This window comes from Panthera onca, chromosome C1 (assembly GCF_046562875.1).
Source record: "Panthera onca isolate mPanOnc1 chromosome C1, mPanOnc1 haplotype 2, whole genome shotgun sequence".
NCBI classification, from domain to species: domain Eukaryota; kingdom Metazoa; phylum Chordata; class Mammalia; order Carnivora; family Felidae; genus Panthera; species Panthera onca.
Window position 1 is genome coordinate 24,649,268 of NC_138346.1, and position 16,033 is coordinate 24,665,300.

Below are 16,033 nucleotides of genomic sequence, written 5' to 3' on the forward strand. Positions count from 1 at the left end.
TTTCCTCTTGAATGTTGTCTTCTGAAAATGGATAGAAGATGGAAAATCTAAAGCATTACAATTCTTGATATTTTTAATTTTTTTTTGTTTCTCCAACAAGTGGATTACAATTAGCTGCACACATTTTACATTTATTTTCTTGGTTGTAATAGGAATTATCGACATAGCAGAAGTGTGTAGACCTTGGTGTTTTGGTCCTGTATCCATAATGAGATTACAAAAAGAGTTAATTCTGGCAAATTAAGATAGGACATGTTTTAATTTTTAAAACTAGCCTTGGCACTACCACAAGACAAAGATTCAGAATTCCCTTTGAGAATGTAAAGTTTCATAAGGTCAATGTGTCTATGTGTATATGTATATGGGTAAGGTCCCTTGGCTCCATTGATTCCAAGTTATAAAAATAGTGTGGTTATTTTTTCCACAGACTCTCCATCCACACTCCTACAGCCCCCAAGATTCTGTGCCAGGAGCATCTTTATCTTCTCCTATAATCCTTCTGGTAGATATTCCAAATATATAGTGAGAGAAGAAAAGATAACTTTTTCTCAATCCCCAGTATTGTGAAGTGTGAAAGGAACTCTGTAGTTCCTGTAAGCATCATATAAGAACTTTAGGGATAAAATATTGTCATTTGATTATATCTCTTTTTCTAGTACCTCTCAAATTCAAAGACCTGTCGGTCACATGAAATCACATTTGTATTCATGAAGTCATGAGATTTCAGAATTCATCATAGCCACTGTGATTTAACTGTCAGTGATCCCTGGAACTCCAGAAGGCACAATTCAGATTACATTACCATGAATCCACACCACGAAATTCCATTGTGGATTGGCTATTCTCTTGCTGACTACTAAGACGTAAAATGATTTTTAACATGCATTTTTAAAGCATGTACAGGAACTGGAACATAAAACTACCTAATTGAGTCACCTTGCTTAATTTCACTTTGTGAATTATCGGTTTTCTGAGAGGTTGTTTAACGGCTGAGCAGAGAAAAATAATTCTCAAATTTAAAGTATCTCTTTGGGCATTCCTCTTTCATGTAATGACTCTGGTAGAGCGCATGACAAAATCATCAGGAAACACAGGCTTTGAGTTTAGAATGCATACTAGCATCCCATATAATTCATTCATCACTCCAGAGTACAGGGATTTCAATGGGTTTGATTTGTCATCTTGAATATTTGTGTCTTCCTGTTGACTTACTATAGAACCGGGAAATAATAAATGATATTTTCTAACATTCCAAGATATATATGTGTTCTTCATTGCCAGTAATTTTGTATGTGGATCAGAATTCTTCTAGGAAAGGATTTCTGTCAAGGACTTTTTTTTTTTTTTCTTTCTTAGGTCAGTTTTTCTTGTTGAGGGCCTGGTGTGTGAACTGAAGAATAAATAGTCTGAAATGTGTATTAAGAAGAGACACAATTTACAACATTTTGTAGTTTGCCAGTTTTAAAATGTGTAGATACATTTTTCTATAAAAACACAAGTGGTTGAACATGTTAGCCTTTTCAGAAATCATATATAATTTCTAGCAGGAGTGAGAATTGTTAAATTTACCTCAGTGTCTCCTCAAGTTAAAAAATGTATATATACACATACATACATACATACATACATACATACATACATACATATATAGGAAAAAATGTTCTACATTTAACGGGAAGGTAAAAAGAAAGCTTTACTTGACTTCATATAGCTTCCACATGAATTTATACACTGGTAATGGATGCAAACTGGAGCTTGAATAACAATACCCAGCATGAAAATTCCAATTGGTGGAATTTTATAAAGTATTTTAGAAAATGTTAATTATATGAAACCTGCTTATCAACAAGTGATGCCATTTATCTCCTGCAGTATAAAGTTTATAAAATATTATGCTTTAAGAATATACAGAATCTAACTCTTTATACTATAACATTAGGTGCACATGTGTTATAACTAACTTTTCTACCACATAATCAATGCTGTGTAATATATGAGGACAGTAGTGCATTCTTAGGTTTGGAGATGATCATGGTGTTTATAGCCATCATTCTCTTTCTCACTGCCCATCTGAATATCTCAGGAAAGAGATGAGGCACATTAATTACAGGAGTTATTCTTCAGTGAACAGACTAACTAAAAGTAGGTCTCTCAGAGGTCATTCTTTAAAAAAATGTTGCCCTTCAAACTGCTATGGGTTGTTAATGATGTAAAATGTGTTTCTTGAAAATACAGCTCAATAATTTGCAATGATGATTTAAAAATCTAATTGGATCCTTATCAACTAATTCTCAGTAAGTTAATGTAACTGCTAATTATTATTATTGGTGACATTTAGAAATAGTGAAGTCTAATTTTGCCTTTAAATTATAAAATTTAAGGCTATATTTATAGAAGCCAAATTATTTAATACTCATGAGGGGACATCTCCAATAGTATTGTATGTAGAGAGAGCACCCATTAAATGATTAGAGATAGCCTAGGATTCATAGTTGGGTACACAAGTTGTACAGCGGCATGATCCTGGTTACTTACTATTTAATCATATTAAAAGTAACTGAAGAGCAAATAGCAAATAGCAGTGAATTACACAGAAACATAAAATTGTGTGTTACTTTTTTAAGGTTACACATTGGGGAAACACGTTGAAAATTATGGTCTAAAATAGCTTTGTTAATAATACACTTCTATTTGTATTTCTTTTTTCTTTTAATTTTTTAACATTTATTTATTGTTGAGAGACAGAGAGAGAGAGAGAGAGCGAGCGAGCATGCATGAGCAGGGGAGGGGCAGAGAGAGACGGCGACACAGAATTGCAAGCAGGCTCCAGCCTCTGAGCTGACAGCACAGAGCCTGACTCAGACCATGAGATCATGACCTGAGCTGAAGTCAGATGCTTAATGGACTGAGCTACCCAGGTGCCCCTCTATTTGTATTTCTTAATAAGTGTAAACATTAAGGCCATTGGATTTTTTATTTTTTCCAAAAAGGCTTTATTACATAGAGAGGGGAGGGGCTCAGTCCTTCTTGGCTGCTGCTTTCCACATGGCTGCAAGGATGTTGCTCAGCTCCTCTCTCTTCCTCTTGGTGTGGATGTGTCCCCACCCTTTTCTTGATGAACTTGAGAGTGAGCTTGTCCTTGGAGACTTTGAGCAGCTCCATAGCTCTCCTGCTCGTGGGGGGTGAAGCCACACACCTCTTGGATCATGTCCCCCACGAACTTGGTATGCTTGGTAAGGTGCCCACAGTGGAGGCTGTGCCTAATCTTGCTCATGTTCTTGGTTACATTCTGGCACTCCTTGAGGCCACAGCCATAGGGGAAGTGCAGAGCCATGGCTCCTCAATGGCTGCTGCGGTGGAGGGAAGGCCATTGGATATTTTATTTCACCTCCTTTTAGGGAAAGCCATCCCTCAGGGTGATACTGACAGAGAGGGGAAGATCAGAATAAACAGATTTCCTCGATTACTACAAGACAGTAAAGTGTTGTCTTTCCATGATTTTTTATTAAGTTCAACCAATGTTTTTAGTCATCAGAAATTAGTCATGGATAAAACAGCTAAAAATCCTTGGGGCGCCTGGATGGCTCAGTCGGTTGAGTGTCAGACTCTTGATTTCAGCTCAGGTTCATGAGATTGAGCCTCAGTTTAAGCTCTGCACTGACAGCACAAAGCCTGCTTGGGATTCTCTCTCTCCCTCTCCTAGCCCCTTTCCTGCTCTCTTTCTCTTAAATAAATGAACTTGACAAAATCATTGACTTATTAGAGTCAAAGGAGACAAAATAAAATATATGAGACACTAGATGATAGATGTTACAGAGAATAATAAATTAAAAAAAGCAACGAATGTTGGAACATTGAAATTGTAGTTTCACATAAGGTTGTCAGGGAAAGACTTGCTGAAAAAGTAGCATTTGAGCAAAGATCAGAGGGAAGTAAAGAAGATGGTAAATCTTGGTGCAGGCTAGTAGAACAGCAAGTGCAAAGGCCCTGTGTTGGCTGTGTTAAAGGAGGTAGTAAGAACTGTGTGTATGGTGGGTAAGAATACGCAAGCAATGGGGTGCCTGGGTGACTCAGTCAGTTAAGCATCTGGCTCTTGATTTCAGCTCAGGTTGTGATCTCACGGCCCATGAGATTGTGCCCCATGTCGGGCTATGGGTTGGCAGTGCAGAGCCTGCTTGGGATCTTTCTTTCTCTCCCTTTCTCTTTCCCCTTACCCTGCTTGTGTGCACTCTCTCTCTGAAAATAAATAAACTTATTTTTAAAAATGCAAACGTCATTAGAGGTGGGGTTGTGGAGACAGCAGGGGTAGGAAGGCATGTAATAGACTATGGATTTAATTTTTAGGCACATGAAAAGTTATTGTTCAGTTCTGAAAAGTTGGGTGACCTGATTTGACATACTTTCCATACTCTGGCTCTTTGGTTGAGAATAGACTGAAGGAGGTCAAAGGCAATAATCCAGGTGAGAGATTGTGTTGACTTTGTTGAGAGTAGTTGCAATGGAAATGAGGAGTGGGATTCTGGATACACCTTAAAGGTAGAGAATCTGGAGGGTTACTGAGAAACAGGGTGCAGGATTTCAAAGCAAAAGAGGAATACAAGATAATTTCAAGAGTTTTTATCTGAGGAGGTGGTAGGATAGAATTGCCATCAACTGAGGTGAGATGAAGGAGATTGTGACATTTGCTGTTTGGGTGAAGTGTAGACCATGAGATCAGGAGTTCATCTTGTCATGTTATGCTTATTATGCTACCTGACATCCTGAAATGTTAAGTACACAGCTGGATATATAAGCCTGGAGTTCTGGAGAGAGGTCTTTCAAAAAGGGAGCCATTAATATATAAATTTACATCCATAAATCCAGATGACATCATCAAGGTATGAGAAGCAATTAAGCCCACAGGTCCTCCCAAGCAAAGGCAATGTGGGCAGGTAACCACATCTTTTATCATTTATACTGACATGACCAGAGTTGGAGACAGAAGGTCATTACTCAGTGCCTCAATTTCAATCTCTGTCTCCTTATTTTTCTGCCTTTCTCTCTCTGCCCCTGTCTCTTAATCTTTGTGTGTCTCAGAGATCTCTGTTTCTATTCACCTTGCTCCCTCCCTGCCTTTCCCCTCTTGCTTTGTCAAGATAAGATTAAACCCTTTTAGGAACTACTCTGTTAGTCATTGTCTTAGCTGCCTCACACTAAATAAGATTGTTGAATGGGATCTCAAAAGGCACATAACAGGATTAATAGCTAATTAATCCTATTTACTAAGCATCAGCATTTTTATGGCACTTATGATCCTGATGACCAAAAATAATAATTCTAACATATATGATATTTGTTTATAACAAAATAAAATGCTTTGATTTTTTTGTATTAATGATATAAAGTGAAAATTTTTGTATATAGAAAGCATACAAAGTAAATAAAACCTACAAAGAGACATAATTGACTTTAGAAGGTGATTCTTCATTTTGAGTAATTTCTCTTTATTTGTAGGTCTTATGTAAAAACAAAAAGAAGCTATTCTGGCCTAAATACAATTAAATGTTTACAAAGTATATATTTTAAAAAATATGGTTACTAGTTATATGTCATGTACACAGTTTTTGCAAATGCAGTTCTCCCTTAGGTAAAACACATCCTATATCTGTGTATTAGACACAAGTATTAATATAAGAAAAAAATTAATGTTTAAAACCAAGATACATAATAAATACTAGACATGAATCTACTTTCTTTCATAGGCATGACTTTCTTTGAGGCCAGTAACCATGTAGCAACTCGAGATAAATGTACGTAATATGGAACAAATAGCTGCCTTCACTCAACAACAGCCTTATCTGTCTATCTGCCTGTCTGTCTGTTCATCCATCCATTCATCTACCTCCTTATTTACTTTTGTTTTCATTATAAATTAAATTTCTGAAACATTTGATATTAAGTGGAAATGTGACACAAAACAAAACAGAATAAAACAGTTCTTCAGAAAGGCTTTCTATGAATTACTGAATCTTAGAAGTATATTTTTAATATTTCAGTGGAATTCCTTCCACGTCCTCAAAATCATTAAGTTTCCTTTTAGTGGAAGTGCATTAAATATATATTTAACCTGTTAGATTTTAGCAAAGCAGATGATTTAACCTGCCCAATGAGTATATTTACCCAAATGGTTCCTTCCTCTTTATCTCTTTTTAGAGCAATGGTGCAATTCTATGAGTGAATGAATTCCATTCTTTTGCTTCCCCTCCAAATTAATGGTACAGAGTCAAAGACAAGTTATGATAGATATTATTATTAATATTATTAAACTATTAATGTCATTAGTTATGAGAATCTGCTAACTCAAATTATACTTAATAGTTTTAAATTGATTTACAATTTTCATATTTTGTTTTAATTACATTCCACAACTGGGAATTTGTCAGTGTATTTTAGTCAAATATTAGAAAGTATTAAATATGGCGAACAGTCTCCAGAACCAGACCCATACAGATTTGAATCTAACTACCGTAATTTTATCTTGTGTTCTTTAACAAGATAATTATCCCTCTGTGCCTCAGTTTCCTATTCTATAAAATGAGAATAATAAAAGGACCTGTCTGAAAATACTGTAAAGGAGAAGGATGATAATTCTTATAAAGTGTTTATTATAATGCATGGGGCAGATTAAGAGCTTAGTAAATGTTGGCAAATGTCCTATACAATTTTGGGAGAGGACGATTAGTTTTTTAGAACGTGACCATCATTTCTGCTATGCTCACCTACCCAAGCCTATGGGATCCTCGGAAGATGTAAGGCTCCACAACTTAAACAATTCTGGCTTTGCATTTCCACTCAGTGGAAGGCTGATGTGGGTGGATAATTATTCATGGACTCCTCTGCTTTCTGGGTTTTGTTTAAGTTTATCCACTAATCCGTTTGGGAACCTACAGTAGGAAATCAGAGTGATAAAGGATAGAGAGGCTGGGTATTTGTTTCCTTGGTTTCCTCCCTGTGAGATCTTTATCTGTGTTCTTCAACAAAGGAAGCCGACTCTGTGAGACTTTCCTTGCTCTGTATATTTCTCTTCTTTGGTTTAGTTTTGTTGGGCCTGGGGCTGATGCCAGCACAGAGGAGCTGGTCTCATTCCCACACTATTCTTTGTTATTCCCCTGTACTGCTAACAACTTTATAAATGAATAATTTTTATATTAACTTTCTTTGAATTATCCTAATTTGTTTGTGCCATCTCTTGGTTGCTAGGACTTTCATAAATTGGGGAATAAGCAAATAGTCCCCTGTAGCTAGGCCATTTCCTAAAAGTGCTGCCTGGGAGGGGGACTTGGGCTACTCCGTCTATATTGCCTGAGACTTCCCTTCTCCCAGATTTAGTGTATTTTTTTTTTGTTTTGTTTTTTTTTTTGTCTCTTCTCTTCTGGATACTAATGTGTGGGCTTCACCCTAAATCCTTTCACCCTCCCTCTGGTTTAATCTTCTCAATGGTTTTAAAGTTTTTAAAGGCAAATACCAAGAAGGGAGTTATCTTTGGAAACCAGTGAGTTAAGGGAACCCAATGATCTAGCTATTTCCTTGGAGTTAAAGGAAGAAAAATATAGTATTTATAAAAGATAACTTGATTCCTAAAAACATGAATTAAGAGACAGGTCTAATTACTGTGTATATGTAATTTTTTTTTAAATGAGATCTTTTTTTTTTTTTATGTTTATTTATTTTTGAGACAGAGAGAGAGCATCAACGGGGGAGGGTCAGAGAGAGGGAGACTGTAATTTTTTTTTAAAAAAATGGTAAAATGTTTTCTACCATATTATGTTTAAATATATAAATATTTATATATTAAATTAAATATATAATATATTTAAGTGATATAAATATAAATATATTGTATATAAATATATTATTTCCTTTATTAAAAAACTTTGCCCAGTTTGTAAGTCATTCTTGAGCCCATAGCTTAATGAAAAATAAAGATTCCACAAGAGATTTGTCAGTTATTTTTATACTGTTGCAAAGATAGAGCTGATTTATCTAAGTAAGATTGAAATCCTATCTACTATATGCATTTCCAACATAAAGGCATTATTGTTCTAAGTTCTGTATTTATGTTATAAATGTCTTCCAAGTAGTTTAAAAAATATCAGACCCATACAAATGAAGCTTGTAGAATTTGCTCTTGCCCTCAGTCCCTCTTCCTCCTGTAGTTTTTCATGCATCCTACTTTTGTTCCCATTTCACTAGGCAAACATTAGCTTGTAGCTTATGCACCCAGTGCCCCCCCCCCCCCCCCCACAAGCTGGCATTCCCTGAAAAATTAAACAAGAGGGACCAAGCAAGAAAGGACAATTTCTTATAGGTATACTGCATAATTTCCAATAAGGCTCACTAATATTTCTTTTAGTCTCTGGGTCCTCAAATCATTGCTAGTTTACCTACTTACAAGAGAATGAAATATATTTGTTGGAAAATGAAGTGAATTATATGATCAATGATATTTTATTTCATAATAGAAGTTTTTATGGTGTTTTTCCCAGCTGACATAAAAAGTATCCATACACTGCAAAACAATTACAAGCACTCACAATTATTCCAATACTTATTGTCCAAATTAGAAGAAACTAAAGATAAATTTGAAGGCTTAAGGCCAAATATGCAGTGGAGAGACTGGATACCTTTAAATATATATATATATATATATATATTTATTTATTTAAATTCAAATTAGTTAGCATACAGTGTAGTGTTGGTTTCGGGAGTAGAACCCAGTGATTCATCACTTACATGTAACACCCAGTGCTCATGGAAAGGGGTAGATTTTAAAACTAGTGCAACTATTTGTGTGTTGGTTTTCTTAGGTCCATGCACCAGGACTGACAATATGATAAACTGTCATTTCTACCTTAAACCCTCACCCTTGCCTTTCATTTGCAAATGAGCAAGCAAGTGGCTTGTTTTTAACACATGGACCATTAACTGCCTTCTTCTATTTGCATAGTAATGATAGTGAACCAATGGTGATTTACTGCTTTAACTTGTATCATAAATAACAGATCATTTACGCTGCTAATTACACTCATTTCCATATCAATAATGCATTCTGGGTTGGGTTGGACTACTGCATTAGAAATGGAATGGAATGACAAATTGATTCTCCACCAAAATGATGTAAAACAGGTATCTATTACAAATAGATACTGTTAAGTAATGTAGATAAATACAAAAGACATTTTTATACACCATCCTGTAACTTGAAACACCCAGAAGTATAGAGATTTATCAGAAAACTATTGTCCCATGTAAAAGCAAAAGTGTAACTGTTGTTTATATCTGTTGAAGTCTGTCAGCACTTTTTGACTAGACTATCATAATCCTGAAACCTTTGTCTCCTGTTTACATTATGGGTGGTGGGACAATTAGCTTTTAGCTCCTATTATGTGACCCTAAACTGCACTCACAGTCTGCAAGGTATTTTTAAAATATAGGCTTTGCTTCAAAAGGGGTGATCATGAAAGTTTGTAAATAGGTGGTACAAACTCATTACTTCTGCAGAATCATCAAAGTTCATTCAGTAGATGCCTTATAGATCAGTGATATTACACACTCACACATACATTGCCTTATAGATCAGTGGTGTTACACACTCTCACATATATTGCATACTCATCATTAATATAAAAGTTCCTCAGAGTTCCTCTGTGTGTGTGTGTGTGTGTGTGTGTGTGTGTGTGTGTGTGTAGTCACATAAAGAGAAAGACAGGGGGAGAGAGAGGGAAAGGAAGAGAGACCCAGAAAGAGTGAGATGAGATTTTTTTGAGAGATTAATAAAATATCAGCTTCTTTGTTTCAGTCACAGAATAAAAATATTAAAACACATTGAAATACATAATTAGAAGAAAATACACTATGAAAAAGGACTAATTTGTACAAGCCATAGCCACAGTATTTTTAAAATAGTTTAATATACATTTGGCAATAAAATGCAATCAACAAGTAACTACAACATCAGAAATTATAGTTTGAGATTTGATTTAAACCCTCTAGGAAGAGTGATGTCACACACTTAACAATGGGGAACAATGACAAATAATATATTTCCAAAGTTGTTAGAGTTTAAAATACTTCCTAAAGAAGCTCAGACAATGTATAAATGAACATGGTGATGAAAAGTCTTTGATTGTAATTTTTGACACCAAAACATTTCTGAAGATAAATGTTTTAATATGTGAAAATTGATTCAGAAGAAAACTTTATGATTATAATTGAACTGAGGAGCTAATAATTCACATGATTAGGTGACTTATACAGCATATCAAGAATTTGATTATTAAGACAGTTAGTGGACAGGGACAAAGAAATGAAAAATATATAAACTTTTCTGTTCCTCCAAATTGTTGTTTAAATGATGGACATCAACTAGCAAGAAAATGCTAGGAAAGATTAACAATAGAGAATAAGCAGAGGGTTGATGGAGGGAGGAGGACAAGGGATTAAGAAGGGCTACATTCAACTGATGAATGGATAAAGAAATTGTGATTTATATACACAATGGAGTACTACGTGGCAATGAGAAAGAATGAAAGATGGCCCTTTGTAGCAATGTGGATGGAACTGGAGAGTGTGATGCTAAGTGAAATAAGCCATACAGAGAAAGACAGATACCATATGTTTTCACTCTTATGTGGATCCTGAGAAACTTAACAGAAACCCATGGGGGAGGGGAAGGAAAAAAAAAAAAAGAGGTTAGAGTGGAAGAGAACCAAAGCATAAGAGACTCTTAAAAACTGAGAACAAACTGAGGGTTGATGGGGGGTGGGAGGGAGGGCAGGGTGGGTGATGGGTATTGAGGAGGGCACCTTTTGGGATGAGCACTGGGTGTTGTATGGAAAGCAATTTGACAATAAATTTCATATATTGAAAAAAAAAGGGCTACACTGGGATTAAGAAGGGCACTTGTGAAGAGCACTGGGTGATATATGTAAGTGAAGAATTACTAAATTCTGTACTTGACACCAATTTTACCATATATGTTAGCTAGAATTTAAATAAGAAAATAAAAAAAATGGTAGGAGAGGATAAATGAAACACAGACACTTATCTTAAAAGTGTTATTCATTGACAGATTAATTTATATGTAGTGAAATGATGGAGATACATAGGTAACCAAGAAAAAGAGAGAAGTGGAGTTATGAATTGCTAGTAAATTTAGTTTTCCTCAGATGTGAATAATATTTCTCCCTGAATCAATATTACTTTTTATACTATAATAATTATGACAAAAATGCAATTAAATTTTATTTTAAAATATAAATGTATTTTATTTTGAGGAGGCTTTTTGATGTTATTGTTTTAGAAAACAACTGCCTAATACTTTGGGAGAAGTATGCAATTACTTTATAATAATATATTGATTATTGGAAACATTTTATAAGGATACACACACATACACACATATACATACGTACACATTATGTGTCAGTAGATTTTTTAAAATTTCAATTTCAGGGGCACCTGGGTGGCTCAGTTGGTTAAATGTCCGACTTTGGCTCAGGTCATGATTTTGCAGTTTGTGAGTTCGAGCCCCACTTAGGGCTCTGTGCTGACAGCTCAGAGCCTGGAGCCTGCTTCAGATTCTGTATCTCTATCTCTCTCTGCCCCCCCCACCTTGTGCTCTGTCTCTCCCTCTCTCTCAGATATAAATAAACATGAAAAAATTTTTAAAAAAGTACTTTCTAAAAAATAAAAATAAAATTTAAATTTAAATTAAAAAAATAAATAGTTAAGGCATTCAAATTATTCAAAATTCAGAGTGCCTCAGTGATTTAGTCAGTTGAGCATCTGACTCTTGATTTAGGCTCAAGGCATGGTCCCAAAGTCCTGGGATTGAGCCCCCCATTAGGCTCTGCAATGAGCAGGGAACCTGCATAAGATTGTCTCTCCTCAGCTCACTCACTCTCTCTTCCTCTAAAATTAAAAAAAAAAAAAAAAAAAGTTGAAAACTCAAAGGTACAAAAGAAAACTCACTCTTTGACAGTCCTCCCCTCACCCCTGTCTTTCAGCCACCCAATTTTAGTTTCTAGAAATGATAATGTTACTATTTTCTTGGATATCCTTTCTGAGACACTCTATAATATACTTTTATATAATTACACATATATAGATATATTTTTATTCCCTTTTCACACAAATGATAACGTATTGCAAATTGTGTTGTACCTTCCTTTAAAAGATATAATATGAAGACTGTTCCATATCAGTAAATAAAATTATGTTTTTTAATATATGGGTAAATGTCAGTATCAAACTAAAGGTTATTAAACATTGATTTTCACTTCAGAAGATTTGAGCCGATCAATAATGAGTAGATTTATAAGACTAAATTACATTCTTGAACTTAGTATTATAATTATTTTATAATGACCTTTTCAAGAAAGCTTTGAAAAAATCTGCTTACATCTTTAAAACATATATAAAAGGCAGATGTGACCGTGAATACCTGTATTCATATTTCTGGGCAATATTTTTTCATGGGTACATAGTTAACATTAGCTATCACCTATCGGATTATTTTTCTATACATCATAAATAAACATAGGTCACTGTCTCTGGTAGAATAAAGTGATTGAAAAATTGATGAATGTCTTTCTGCTTACATTTTTCGTTCTGAAGACAAGTAAAAATTTTATTATGGACATAAGTAAATAAGGTATTTGTGATTTCTGTAAGTATATATTGAATTTCTCAACTGTTTGTTTCATAGCAGCTCTACTTCTACAGCAGAACAATCTAGGTGCTAAACTAAGGCAATCTGGCTAGGTAAGCTACAACTATCAGTAGAGGGCACACTCATTGTTCTAGTAACAAATCAACTTGTTTTGTGTAGCAAGTTTGAGTATACGTATTATTTGATGCATGACAGTGGAGATACATTTTAGGATATCACAGGACCTTCTTATTTTTATGTAGCCTTGAAAAGTTGTTCCCTTCTGATTGGAAGTGGGAGGAGAGCAGGCTTTTATGATCATAGATGCACTATACTCATTTCTTGTGGATGTATGTGGTTTAGCTGAATGGAGGGTAATTAGAAGAGTCAACAATAATAGCACAAAATTTCACTGATGTGTCCTCTCTAGTGTCCGGAATAGTCGTTATTTTATAGCCTAGGCAGTGCTAGATAGAGAGTAAGTCTTCAATAAATATTTATTTAATAAATAACCAATCTATAGGTTTGAAATTAAAAACAAAGATTGTCTTTTTGTTCCAATAACTAAGTAGGCATTTTAATCATAGGAAGGCCTGTATGAAACCCAAGGAGACAGTGGGAGTGGGGAGGAATTTAAAGATGAGTTGTCAAAAGATATCTAATAACTATGAGGAAAAAATTAAATATGATTAATAATAGTTGTAGTTGAGAAGAATTATGGATTATATTCTAAAATTTGTTATTTTTAAACATTTGATCTTATGTGATTAAACACAGACTGCCAAAATGCTATTTCAATTTTAATAATATATTTTGGTGATTAAAAAAATACTATTGAGCCAATTAGGACTACAGACAAATCTTCCCATCAGTAGTTCAAGTCACATGGTCAAGTAAGTGTCTGTACACACCTAGTGAAAATGTACCTTAATCAAAGGTTCTCTTTGTCCAGCATATCACCTTTTAAAAAATTGAATACACAAAACGAAAGCTAAGAAGAGAGAGCACCAAATGCACAGATTTTAAAGAATGTTAAAAATAGATGCACATGCAGAATTATAATTATTGTTAGTTTGCCTATGCTGTGTAGATAGCAATTACTTAGTATTAATCATTTTCACATATGTATTTGTACACTAATCCAGAAGCTCACAGGCAGATATCCCACATGTAGGTAAAAATAAGTTACATGCATGCCATACTTACTTCATGCTCCTACTTGCAGTGTGAACTGAAATTGATCAGTATGTCATTTTCCCAGTATAGATGAATGTAATATTACCAGTGGTCACCAGCTCTTGACTACTGGCTGAACTTTATATATGGTCTTCTCTCTTTGCCTCAAAGGTGATACCTCTTCTGTGATTCAGATGGACACTGTCAGCTTTGGGCACCTTCTGATGTCACTTTCTAAAAGACAGTAGCTAAATTACAAAACTTTAGTTGAACACTGCATGTGGTGACTGTAATATGTTTTCTGTCCATAGGATTGTTTCTCTTAGTATGCTTATCATCTGCATTTGCTTGCAATTGGGTTGTGTTTTTATTTTCTCTCCTCATAATTATCTCTGTGGAGTTAAGTATCATGAATATTATTATATCAGTAGCTCTATTCAGTACTTATTTACTCAGATTATCTTAAATTTTTGACAACTTTTATTTCCCTTACCTTCAGAGACATGTCTAGTAAGAAGTTGCTGCGGCTGAGGTCAAAGGGGTTGTTACCTGTTTTCTCCTCTAGGATTTTGAAGGATTCCTGTCTTATATTAGGTCTGTCAACCATTTTGAGTTTGTTTTTGTATATGGTGTAAGAAAGTGGTCTAGTTTCATTCTTTTGCATGTTGCTGTCCAGTTGTCCCAGAACATTTGCTAAAGAGACTTTTTTCCATTGGATACTCTTTCCTGCTTTGTCAAAGATTAGTTGGCCATACATTTGTGGGTCCAGTTTTATTCTATTCCATTGGTTCTCTATTCTTTTTCATTGGTCTATTTGTCTGTTTTTGTGTGTGGTGCATCTTTATAGCATATTAACAGTATTTGACCTAGAAGTCTTAGCTCAGAGTAGAATATTTTTGCAGGAAGCAAAAAGACCCCTAAAAATAAACAAACACAAAACATTATATAATAGAATATTGCTATGATCAATCCATTCTTTTAGCAAGCGTTTATTGAGCCAGGCACTGTGCCATGTGCCAAGTATACACTGTGCCCTGACCTCATAATGCTTGCCATCTACCTGGAAAGAGAGCCATTCAGCCAGTAAGTGTGAGGTATTCCATGAAGGAAGCCCGATTGTTACCCTATCATGCTCTTTGTAATACTGGAAGGGTAGTTTATTAAGAAGTCTAAAACAGGACTTCAGAAATAATGAGGCTGTACTTCTGAGTAAGATGCAGAATGGAACTTCTATAAGAAGGCGTGCTTAAAGTGAAAAAGCAAAAACCGTGACTGGGAAGACAAAGACTTTTGTGGATATAATTGAGACTTTTGATTTGTTGAATGGGAAGACTCAAACAGATCCCATTCTCTATAATTAAAGCACATTATGTATACATTTGAAGAGGTAATTATAAGACCTTGCCAAATGAGTTAAAAATAATTTAATAAATATATTTATAAAGCAAGAAATTAAAGTATTTCCCTAAGATTTAAATTTCATTTATATTGAGCATAATGGTAGGCTGGGCATAGCTTGTCATTTCTAACATACCAAACATTAGTTTCTAAGTGGAAAATTAAATTGTGCAATATTGTATTTACTTCTTGAAACCGTTTTCAAGATACATTAACATATAAGAATATATACTTGACTATATTTTTGGTGAATAGTGTATATAATATTTCTGAAATTTGGATTTAGGTATGAATGTTATAAAATAGAAATATCTATCATGATTATTTAGGTATTAAGAAAAGGCATGAATGTCTGATATTCTCAGAACTTTTTCTGAAAGCTCACTAGATATTTTAGGTTTCATAATGTATTCAGCAATATAATTTTTATAACTTTGCACTTAGACAAATCCATTTTAATGTAACAGATATTTAAGAAATATATTGAACAAAATAGTGTAAATAAGTTAACTTACATTTAAAATTTTTCTTTTTAATGTTTATTTTTGAGAGGGCGGGGAGGGGCAGGGAGAGAGGGAGACAGAATCCAAAGCAGACTCCAGGCTCTGGGCTGTCAGCACAGAGCCCGATGTGGAGCTTGAACCCATGAACCATGATACCATGACCTGAGCTGAAATTGGATGTTTAACTGACTGAGCCACCCGGGTGCCCCATGTGAACATTATATTTTAAAGTAGAAAACACAAAAAAGCTTTCCTACTAGAGCCA

At 34.6% G+C, this 16,033-nt stretch overlaps 1 protein-coding gene and 1 pseudogene across 4 annotated transcripts in view; one reads left to right on the plus strand and one right to left on the minus strand.

Moving 5' to 3' along the window:
• The window catches only part of ERBB4 (erb-b2 receptor tyrosine kinase 4), a 1,144,263-nt gene that overhangs the window by 98,287 nt on the left and 1,029,943 nt on the right, over window positions 1–16,033 (plus strand). The window lies entirely within an intron of this gene.
• Window positions 3,018–3,512, minus strand: LOC132671931 (large ribosomal subunit protein eL36 pseudogene; annotated as a pseudogene).